The 11,698-nt window shown below is 42.9% G+C and overlaps 1 non-coding gene and 1 pseudogene across 1 annotated transcript in view; both read left to right on the top strand.

Moving 5' to 3' along the window:
* The first annotated feature begins 9,318 nt into the window (after positions 1-9,318).
* On the top strand, positions 9,319-9,470 carry LOC142354914 (5.8S ribosomal RNA; annotated as a pseudogene).
* Positions 9,471-11,153: 1,683 nt separating this feature from the next.
* The window catches only part of LOC142354915 (large subunit ribosomal RNA), a 3,522-nt gene continuing 2,977 nt past the window's right edge, over positions 11,154-11,698 (top strand). Inside the window, exon 1 of the ribosomal RNA XR_012761137.1 lies at positions 11,154-11,698. This exon is cut by the window's right edge and continues 2,977 nt beyond it. This is a non-coding gene — a ribosomal RNA (large subunit ribosomal RNA).

The following is an 11,698-nucleotide window of genomic DNA, read 5'->3' as shown; positions in this document are numbered from 1 at the left end:
AGCTAGATCGAGCAGGACTGAAGCTAAGCAAGAGACCGAAAGGTCTGTCTGGTCCTCCTAGAGAGGCCAAGAGAAAGTACGAGAAGCTAACTAAAGCTTGATCAGGCCTTCAGCAAGCACGACCGAGCTGTACCGGAGCTAACACTAAGACCGAGGGGTCTTAGAGAGCCCTCTAGCAGGGCGAATAGATCTAGATCGAGCCTTGGGAAAGCTAGATCGAGCAGGACTGAAGCTAAACGATAGACCGAGAGGTCTGTCTGGTCCTCCTAGAGAGGCCAAGAGAAAGTACGAGAAGCTAACTAAAGCTTGATCGGGCCTTCAGCAAGCACGACCGAGCTGTACCGGAGCTAACACTAAGACCGAGGGGTCTTAGAGAGCCCTCTAGCAGGGCGAATAGAGCTAGATCGAGCCTTGGGAAAGCTAGATCAAGCAGGACTGAAGCTAAACGATAGACCGAGAGGTCTGTCTGGTCCTCCTAGAGAGGCCAAGAGAAAGTACGAGAATCTAACTAAAGCTTGATCGGGCCTTCAGCAAGCACGACCGAGCTGTACCGGAGCTAACACTAAGACCGAGGGGTCTTAGAGAGCCCTCTAGCAGGGCGAATAGAGCTAGATCGAGCCTTGGGAAAGCTAGATCGAGCAGGAATGAAGCTAAACGATAGACCGAGAGGTCTGTCTGGTCCTCCTAGAGAGGCCAAGAGGAAGTACGAGAAGCTAACTAAAGCTTGATCGCGCCTTCAGCAAGCACGATTGAGCAAGACCGGAGCTAACACTAAGACCGAAGTGTCTTAGAGAGCCCTCTAGTGGGGCGAATAGAGCTAGATCGAGCCTTGGGAAAGCTAGATCGAGTAAGATTGAAGCTGAAAGAGTGTCAGAGGAGCAAATGAACCTCCAAAAAGTGAAAATCAAATTTTAGAAAAAAACACAAGTTAAATACTGCATGGACAGTAATTCTATGTGTGGGGCATTATTAGGGAGAGGTGTCTTGTCAAAATATGGCTGGACTAAAGACCTCAACCCGGATAGGGTGGAAGGCCCTATGATTGGTCTGTTACTAATCGGTGACCGATAAAGACCTGACCAAGGCCTGTAGTAAGCTTGGTTAGGCATTACAGAAGATAACACTAAGACCGAGGGGTCTTAGAGAGCCCTCTAGCGGGGCGAATAGAGCTTGATCAAGCCTTGGGCAAGCTAGATCGAGCAGGACTGAAGCTAAACGATAGACCGAGAGGTCTGTCTGGTCCTCCTAGAGAGGCCAAGAGAAAGTACGAGAATCTAACTAAAGCTGGGTCGGGCCTTCAGCAAGCACGACCGAGCAGTACCGGAGCTAACACTAAGACCGAGGGGTCTTAGAGAGCCCTCTAGTGGGGCGAATAGAGCTAGATCGAGCCTTGGGAAAGCTAGATCGAGCAGGACTGAAGCTAAACGATAAACCGAAAGGTCTGACGGGTCCTCATAAGAGGCATGGAGAAAGATCTGATACTAAAGTACCTCTCGGAAGTAATAAAATATGCCTGATGAAGCCGGGTATGATGTTTGTTGTTTGATGGCATTCATCGATTAGGTCTGGTGGATTCCCCATTACTCCGAGTGGTACTAGTAGAGGCTCCTACAGGGGTGAGCAAAGCGAGATCAAGCCTTAGGCAAGCTAGATCGAGCAGAACTGAAGCTGAAAAGCAAAATAAATGACAGGTCTGTCCAAATCAATAAACTTGAAATCCAGTGTGGTCACCACGGGTCACGAGGTGAATTCCTAGCGATTGTCTGCTGAACGTATAGGAAGGCCCGAAACGAACGATAATTTCATTGCACAGTGGAGATACTATACGTTCAGGAGTAGCATACATCGGGTTTGATCTATGATCATGTCTGGTCTCCGAGGATCCACCGGGTTACCAACTGGCACCGCTGTACTGGGTGTAAAACTGGGCCACCTGAAGTCCCGGGTGTAAAACTAGGTGCCTCTGTGCCAAAGTAGCGGCTTGCGTAGTGCATTATGCCTCCGGCTTGCGAAATGGTTATAAGCAATAACAACAGGACGCCGCGGGGTGTTCACTTAAAGGAGTAACGTTCTCTCAAGGGAGGGGATCTAAAAATCTTGATAAAACATTTATTCTATGCAAAATTTGTGCGCAAATTTTGCAAAGTAAAAAGCTGCACTGTAGCAAATTCTATGTGTGTAGCATTATTAGGGAAGTGTTGTTTGATGGCACCTCTCTACTTGATGCACCAAAGAACTACCTTGATGGCTCATGACCGCTGGTAATCTGTCGTCGCTAGTAGTTCGGAACTGAGAACAAATATGTTCGCAAATTACAACAATTATACAGCATATTGCTGAATAAAGCAGAACCGAATAATACTCAGTGACTTTACACCAAGACTGACTAATGTCTGGATTGTATCGTCCTACTCGAGTAAGGCGAAGAAAAGCTAGAAAGATACGCTTTTCACAAAGCAGGCTTAATGCATGCAAACCAAGGAGGAAGGAGTGATGCCCCTCCTTATAATAAGCAGAACCAAATAAAGAACAGACAGCATCATCTGTACAGTGACCAAGAAGAGGTGAAACTTCTGTATGTGAAAAGGCAATTTGAGCGAGATTTATTAGCAGACTAGTATTATGTTGTTTCTAGTAGGCGAAAGCCGAAACATCAACATGTGAAAATCTGATATTAAATCCTCAATCATTTTCCCTAGTATTATACAGCTATGAGTAACCTTAATTGGACACGGCAATTATTGCTGACCGGTGAAACTTTCGCATGGGAAAGACACACACACTTCTTGACAAAGCAATAAGTATTATGCTGTTTCTAGTACGCGAAAGCAGAAACATCAGCATGTGAAAGTTGTGAAGTTGAAGAATTTTTGTGTTGAGTACGATGTTGTTACTAGTAACCATGTCGACAGCTGAGAACTGTTCTCTAACCAATAGAAGGTGAAACTTCTGTATGTGAAAAGGCAATTTGAGCGAGATTTCTTAGCAGACTAGTATTATGTTGTTTCTAGTAGGCGAAAGCCGAAACATCAACATGTGAAAATCTGATATTAAATCCTCAATCATTTTCCCTAGTATTATACAGCTACTAGTAGCCGTAATTGGTCAGGGAAACATTGTTGACCGGTGAAACTTCACATGGGAAAGACACACAAATTACTTGACAAAACAATAAGTATTATGCTGTTTCTAGTATGCGAAAGCAGAAACATCAGCATGTGAAAGTTGTGAAGTTGAAAAGTTTTTGTGTTGAGTACGGTGTTGTTACTAGTAACCATGTCGACAGCTGGAAAGCTGTTCTCTAACCAATAAAAGGTAAAACTTCTGTATCTGAAGAGGCGGCGTGATTGAGATTTTTAACAGACTAGTATTATGTTGTTTCTAGTAGGCGAGAGCCGAAACATCGACATGTGAACATCTGGTTTTTAAATCATGAGTCAATTCTCCCTAGTATGATACAGTTGTTAGCCGGTATTGGTAACAGTAGAACAGAGATTTGGAGGGCAAAACCTGCTCATGGGAAATGCTCACAGAGCGCTATCTACCAGTACACATAGTATTATGCTGTTTCTAGTACGCGCGAGCCGAAACATCAGCATGTGAAATGTGTAATCGTGGGTAACTCTAAGTGTGTAGAGTACTGTGTAGTAACTAGTAGCCATGCCAAAGCATGCATTGAAACTCTTCGTGATTTAAAAAGCTCAAAGCAAGATTGACGAGGCCGCAAGGCTATGTCTTTCTAAATTCGAACAAATCGAAAGATTGTTCAAAGTACAATTAAACTGATTGATCCTGTCAGTTGCCATATGCTTGTCTGAAAGACTAAGCCATGCATGTGCAAGCGAAGCTTGAAAAAGTGGAACCGCGAATGGCTCATTAAATCAGTTACTATCTATTAGTTGATTTGCAAGCTAAATGAATAACTGCGGTAACCCTGCAGCTAATGCATGCTGATTGTCCGACACTGTCGGAGACTTTTACAAGACTACACCGGGTGATTTGCTAAGTACAGACACATCCCGTGATGAGTCCTAGTAACTGAAAGATCCCAGATAGCTTCGGCTTGGGGACGGAACTTCCGAATTTCTGACCTATCAACCTATGATGGTAGTGTAACGGACTACCATGGTTGTGACGGGTAACGGGGAATCAGGGTTCGATTCCGGAGAGGGAGCCTTAGAAACGGCTACCACATCCAAGGAAGGCAGCAGGCACGCAAATTACCCACTCTCCGCACGAGGAGGTAGTGACTAGAAATAATGATATGAACCTTTATGGTTTGTAATCAGAATGGAATGGACTTAAAAGCTCCATTGATGAACGAGTAGAGGGCAAGTCTGGTGCCAGCAGCCGCGGTAATACCAGCCTCTACAAGCGTATGCAATAGTTGCTGCGTTTAAAAAGCTCATAGTTGGATCTGTTTGAGTAGAACGGCAACATGGTCTTCAGTTAAATCTGTTGACTCGTTCCGCTCATCCTTCGCATCGAAGAAATAGTTTGCACTTAAATGTGACGAACTGTGGAAACGGTGTTTTCACCCTGAGAAAATTAGAGTGTTCAAAGCATCCTTTGGGATCGAATAATAAAGCATGGAATAATGGAGAATGACCCGCTACTCGATTGATGCCGGTTGGCTGAGTGCGGTAATGATTGAAAGGAACAGACGGGGGCATTTGTATTGCTACGTTAGAGGTGAAATTCTTGGATCGTGGCAAGACAAACTACTGCGAAAGCATTTGCCAAGAATGTTTTCATTAATCAAGAACGAAAGTCAGAGTATTGAAGAGGATTAGATACCCTCGTAATTCTGACCATAAACTATACCAACCTACAATTTGTCAAAGTCGATCTTGACTTGGCAAGAGATTAACCGGGAAACCAAAGTTTATTGGTTCCGGGGGAAGTATGGTTGCAAAATCGAAACTTAAAGGAATTGACGGAAGGGCACCACCAGGAGTGGAGCCTGCGGCTTAATTTGACTCAACACGGGAAAACTCACCCGGTCCAGACATCTTAAGGATTGACAGATTGAATATCTTTCATGATTATATGGGCGGTGGTGCATGGCCGTTCTTAGTTAGTGGAGTGATCTGTCTGGTTAATTCCGATAACGAACGAGATCTTCTCCATCTAAATAATGAAATTCACTATATGTGAATTCAAACACTTCTTAGAGGAACTATGCGGAATTAAATACCGCAGATGAAGTGAGGCTATAACAGGTCTGTGATGCCCTTAGATGTTCTGGACTGCACGCGCGCTACACTGTGTACTTTTAGATTGAGTACTCAGCCCTTGGTCCGAAATGGACTGGGCAATCAGAGAAAAGTACAGCGCTTCAAGGGGATCGTCTGTTGTAACTTGCAGACGTGAACCAGGAATTCCTGGTACTTATGAGTCAACAACTCATAGGGATTACGTCCCTGCCCTTTGTACACACCGCCCGTCGCTACTACTGATTGGATAGTTAAGCAAGAATTGCAAATTCCTACTGTTGGGACTTCGGTCTCCGGCAACGGGATGAAGCGGATCGAGCTTAATTGTCTAGAGGAAGTAAAAGTCGTAACAAGGTTTCCGTAGGGGAACCTGCGGAAGGATCAGTGATTGATTCCTTCGGGCATGGCTGCTGGTAGAGGCCATGTCTGTAGTGCGCATGACGCTCTGTCGCTAGAGATTGCTTGGCAACCAATCTCGAATTATGTATCGAGCTCAAAAACTACTTGTGTGGATACATAGTTCAGCAGTCATGGCAAGGGACTGCTTAAAGGGAGACTAGTTAGCAAAAGCAGCCTAGCAGAACTGCAGCTATCTAGATCTCAGAAGCTGGGTTATAGAAGCCCAGCTATAGACTTGTGAATGAGAAAGGCCTAAAAAGGTCCACAAGTCGCGTGGTTAGAACCGACACGCAAAAATCCCAGCGAGTGACAGAGCGTTGCGCTGTTCAGTGGGAAAGAGTTGAGCTACTCGGGGCGCCCACTGAACTTGCTCCGAGCCAAAGGCTCGAAAAAACACAGCTTAGCCTCAGATCCTTTACATAGAAGGCTAGCTAAAATAAACTTACCTTGGACGAGGGTAAAGTTTAGTCAGTTCTTAGGGGAGAGTAATCCACAGCTTCTCGCCCTCTGAACATTCTCCCAGATATGTAGGTCTGGGAGAGTCTCCTCCTGTTCTTCGGAATCTGGAGGTAGACAAAGACAGTACGATACGATCTTGCATCGGGATGACTAACCGATAATGATCATAATCTGACAATTTTTCCGGCTTGAGGCACCGGAGTCAGATTAAAGACACATACTGAACTAAAGGCGTATGTGCAAAGCTTGTCGGAGTGTAGAGAGTCAAGCTGAGTTGACTCGTCACGTGGTGATGACAACAGCCATGTGCAAAACACTCACAACTTTATCGTCTATGTGGAAAAGGTTGCTAACAGCGCTCTCTATGAGAGGCCCTCGCATATAACTATACGAGGAAAAGGCGATAGAGTTGTTTGAATGTGGGGCAGGTTCATCGACAAGCTAAGTTGATCACATTCTTGTTGTGGCATCCTACTAGAATTGGTCACGGTCTGCACCAACTCTCCCCAAGTTGGCCAGACTTAAAACTAGAAATAAGGTTTGCAGCTATGTGAACCTAGAAACTGTAAAGGAGTTGAAAGAACTTAAAGGAATTGAAAGAGGCCTTGAGGTATATCCTCTTGGTAAAGACCCACAAAAGCTCACAAAAGTGGCTTCGAAGGGCAAAACTGGTTCATCCAAAACAATTGGAGAGCTTAAAGCAGAACCAATTCGAATGAAACACTATTGGTGAAACTTCATCATGAGAACGTCACAAGCTGATCACGCTCTATGATATGACTAGTATTATGTTGCTTCTAGTAGGCTAAGCGCAAGCCGAAACATCAACATGTGAAAGTCGTAGAATTTTGCAATCAAACTGTGGCTAGTACTGTGATGTTACTAGTAACCTGGTGTTCCGTCATATGGCCAAGAGAGCATTTGAAGGCGAAACTTCTGCATGGGAAAGCTGCATCATGATCAAAATTTTATATCGAGTATTATGTTGACGTTAGTAGGCCTTGGCCGAAAACGCAGCATGTGAAAGGTATAGATAAAAGTTATTGTTGCAGTCAGTACTGTGTAGTTACTAGTAGCTGGATTTAAGCTCAAAATGAGACACTGTTGGTGAAACTTCATCATGAGAATGTCACAAGCTGATCAAGCTCTATGATATGACTAGTATTATGTTGCTTCTAGTAGGCTAAGCGCAAGCCGAAACATCAACATGTGAAAGTCGTAGAATTTTGCGATCAAATTGTGGCTAGTACTGTGATGTTACTAGTAACCTTGTGTTACGTCATATGGCCAAGAGAGCATTTGAAGGCGAAACTTCTGCATGGGGAAGCTGCATCATGAACAAAAGTTTATATCGAGTATTATGTTGACATTAGTAGGCCCTGGCCGAAAGCGCAGCATGTGAAAGGTATAGATAAAAGTTATCGTTGCAGTCAGTACTGTGTAGTTACTAGTAGCTGGATTTAAGCTCGAAATGAGACACTGTTGGTGAAACTTCATCATGAGAACGTCACAAGCTGATCACGCTCCATGATATGACTAGTATTATGTTGCTTCTAGTAGGCTAAGCGCAAGCCGAAACATCAACATGTGAAAGTCGTAGAATTTTGCGATCAAATTGTGGCTAGTACTGTGATGTTACTAGTAACCTTGTGTTACGTCATATGGCCAAGAGAGCATTTGAAGGCGAAACTTCTGCATGGGGAAGCTGCATCATGAACAAAAGTTTATATCGAGTATTATGTTGACGTTAGTAGGCCCTGGCCGAAAGCGCAGCATGTGAAAGGTATAGATAAAAGTTAGCGTTGCAGTCAGTACTGTGTAGTTACTAGTAGCTGGATTTAAGCTCGAAATGAGACACTGTTGGTGAAACTTCATCATGAGAACGTCACAAGCTGATCACGCTCTATGATATGACTAGTATTATGTTGCTTCTAGTAGGCTAAGCGCAAGCCGAAACATCAACATGTGAAAGTCGTAGAATTTTGCAATCAAACTGTGGCTAGTACTGTGATGTTACTAGTAACCTTTTCTTACGTCATATGGCCAAGAGAGCATTTGAAGGCGAAACTTCTGCATGGGGAAGCTGCATCATGAACAAAAGTTTATATCGAGTATTATGTTGACGTTAGTAGGCCCTGGCCGAAAGCGCAGCATGTGAAAGGTATAGATAAAAGTTATCGTTGCAGTCAGTACTGTGTAGTTACTAGTAGCTGGATTTAAGCTCGAAGTGAGACACTGTTGGTGAAACTTCATCATGAGAACGTCACAAGCTGATCACGCTCTATGATATGACTAGTATTATGTTGCTTATAGTAGGCTAAGCGCAAGCCGAAACATCAACATGTGAAAGTCGTAGAATTTTGCGATCAAATTGTGGCTAGTACTGTGATGTTACTAGTAACCTTGTGTTACGTCATATGGCCAAGAGAGCATTTGAAGGCGAAACTTCTGCATGGGGAAGCTGCATCATGAACAAAAGTTTATATCGAGTATTATGTTGACGTTAGTAGGCCCTGGCCGAAAGCGCAGCATGTGAAAGGTATAGATAAAAGTTAGCGTTGCAGTCAGTACTGTGTAGTTACTAGTAGCTGGATTTAAGCTCGAAATGAGACACTGTTGGTGAAACTTCATCATGAGAACGTCACAAGCTGATCACGCTCTATGATATGACTAGTATTATGTTGCTTCTAGTAGGCTAAGCGCAAGCCGAAACATCAACATGTGAAAGTCGTAGAATTTTGCAATCAAACTGTGGCTAGTACTGTGATGTTACTAGTAACCTTTTCTTACGTCATATGGCCAAGAGAGCATTTGAAGGCGAAACTTCTGCATGGGGAAGCTGCATCATGAACAAAAGTTTATATCGAGTATTATGTTGACGTTAGTAGGCCCTGGCCGAAAGCGCAGCATGTGAAAGGTATAGATAAAAGTTATCGTTGCAGTCAGTACTGTGTAGTTACTAGTAGCTGGATTTAAGCTCGAAGTGAGACACTGTTGGTGAAACTTCATCATGAGAACGTCACAAGCTGATCACGCTCTATGATATGACTAGTATTATGTTGCTTATAGTAGGCTAAGCGCAAGCCGAAACATCAACATGTGAAAGTCGTAGAATTTTGCGATCAAACTGTGGCTAGTACTTTGATGATGCTTGTAGCCAACCGAATTGGTTGAAAAGCCCAATAAGTAAGCTAACTTGGGAGAGCTTGTTGGAAACCAAATGCTACTAGATTGGTCCAAATACATCCTTCAACAGGGGATCACTTGGCTCGCTTTACGAAGAGGAGCACAGCTATATGTGTTAATTCGGTATGAATCGCAAGATTTGTTTACCGACCTCTCTAACGCAAAAGGCGGTCTCGGCTTCGGCTGTTGACTGCGTCCGATTCAGGGTTATATAACTCTCGATTGAACACATTGATGTTCTATTGTTGGTGCTTCCAATAAAATTGGAACACTTAAAGCAGAACCGATTCAAATAATAGCATTCTGATCAATGATTGCATTCCTTGATCAAGAACTGCTGGAGTCATTGTGATGGCGAATTTTCTTCATAAGAAAATTGCAAAGAGACGGAACTTAATGAGACTAGTATTATGTTGTTTCTAGTAAGCGGAAGCTGAAACAGCAACATGTGAAAATCAAGTTTTGTTCAATGATCTCGAGGCGATAAGTACTATGAAGCAACTAGTAGCCTAAGCATGACTCAGATTTGAGACAGTCAAAAAGACTGGCGAAACTTCTTCACATGAAAGTTACATAGAGAACTACAAATGTATACAGCGAGTATTATGTTGTTTCTAGTAGGCGAAAGCTGAAACATCAACATGTGAAAGTTGTCTGCAAACTGTAGAACGATATGTGATTAGTACTGTGCTGTTACTAGTAGCCAGTCTGACTGTAGAAGCCAAGACAAAGGGAAACTAATGCATCTGAAAAGGACAAGTTATGGAAAGGTATGCACGATAAGTATTATGTTGTTTCTAGTAAGCGGCAGCTGAAACATCAACATGTGAACGTCGTTGTGTACAGTAACCTAGAACTATATAGTCCTTAGTAACGTGCATTTACTAGTACCTGTAATTGGTATTCAGACTCAGGCAGTTTGGAATAGTTTGGCAAAGATGCACCAGAGAAAACTGGGATTTGATACAGAAATTGTTGAATACAAGTATTATGCTGCTTCTAGTAGGTTGAATCCGAAAAATCAGCATGTGAAAATTGAAAACATTTCTGGTTCGAATTGTCACAAGTATTTGGTGATCTGAGTAGCCAAACTCACTACAACGCCAATTGAAGGCAAAAATTCTCAACGGGAAAAGCTATTCTCATTGAATGAGCTAACAAGACGAGTATTATGTTGCTTCTAGTAGGCGAAAGCCAAAACATCAACATGTGAAAGTCTTGCTGAACAAATTTAATGTTGTTGAGCTCAGTACCGTGTGAATTAGTAGCCATAATTGGCGAGCGAAAATTGAACTGGCGAAACTTCGTCTTTGGAAAATTGCAGATGCCGAGCACTTATTTTGCAACGAGTATTATGTTGACTGTAGTAAGCGAAAGCCGAAACAGCAACATGTGAAAGCTGTTGAAATTTGTGGTCATTTTGCAATAAGTACAAGGAGTGTAACTAGTAGCCAGGTCAAAATTTGGGATAAGAATGAGCAAAAATTCTGCATGAGAACAGTTGAAATTATGAAACTAAATTACAAAGACTAGTATTATGTTGTTTCGAGTACGCGAAAGCGGAAACATCAACATGTGAACGTTTGTAACGAAGTTTCGTTAATTTTCAGCCTAGTACTGAGCAAGAACGAGTAGCCTCATCTCCAATCCCACGCAAAATGTAGTGAAATATGTGAGTGAACCTTATTCACGGTGAGGGTTTCCCGAGGTCTGTATTGCAGCGAGTATTATGTTGCTTCTAGTAAGCGAAAGCTGAAACAACAACATTTGAAAGTTGGAATTAATGACTGAATGGAAACTTCGACCTGTGTTTGATAGTAGTAGCGAACAAAACTGCTGAATCGGTTTCTGTCTCATATTGGTCAGTGAACCAATTAAGAGACAATCAACTACATAACCTGAATTGGGCGAGAGAACCCCCTTAACTTAAGCATATCAGTAAGGGGAGGAAAAGAAATCAACTGAGAATCCCTTAGTAATGGCGAATGAACAGGGAAAAGCTCATCGGGAAGAGAAATGGCAACATTTCTCGGTGTCCGGTATGGTTTGATGCTAGACTGGTGAATTTGTCCTGATGTCTACTGGAAAGTAGCATCAAAGAAGGTGAAAATCCTGTAAAGGTCATTTTCGATACCAGTCATAATGGCTCATTCCTATGAGTAGAGTTGTTTGAAAGTGCAACTCGAAGCTGGAGATATGTCTCTCCAAAAGCTAATTATAAAGCGAGACCGATAGTAAACAAGTACCGTGAGGGAAAGTTGAAAAGCACTCTGAAGAGAGAGTGAAAAGTACGTGAAACTGTTGAAGGGGAACTGGAGTGAGCGTTACCATACTCAATGCCTTGATATTATATTCTCGGCTACCGAGTAGTGTAGTTGTCGTCTTTTGGCAAATCTTGTTAATGAATCGAGCAGAAGTTTTCCTCGGAATTCTTCTTG

This window comes from Convolutriloba macropyga, unplaced genomic scaffold (assembly GCF_964194025.1).
Source record: "Convolutriloba macropyga unplaced genomic scaffold, txConMacr16.3 SCAFFOLD_4946, whole genome shotgun sequence".
NCBI classification, from domain to species: Eukaryota; Metazoa; Xenacoelomorpha; order Acoela; family Convolutidae; genus Convolutriloba; species Convolutriloba macropyga.
Note: the sequence above shows the minus strand (reverse complement) of the source record. Positions and strands in the feature narration are given on the sequence as shown.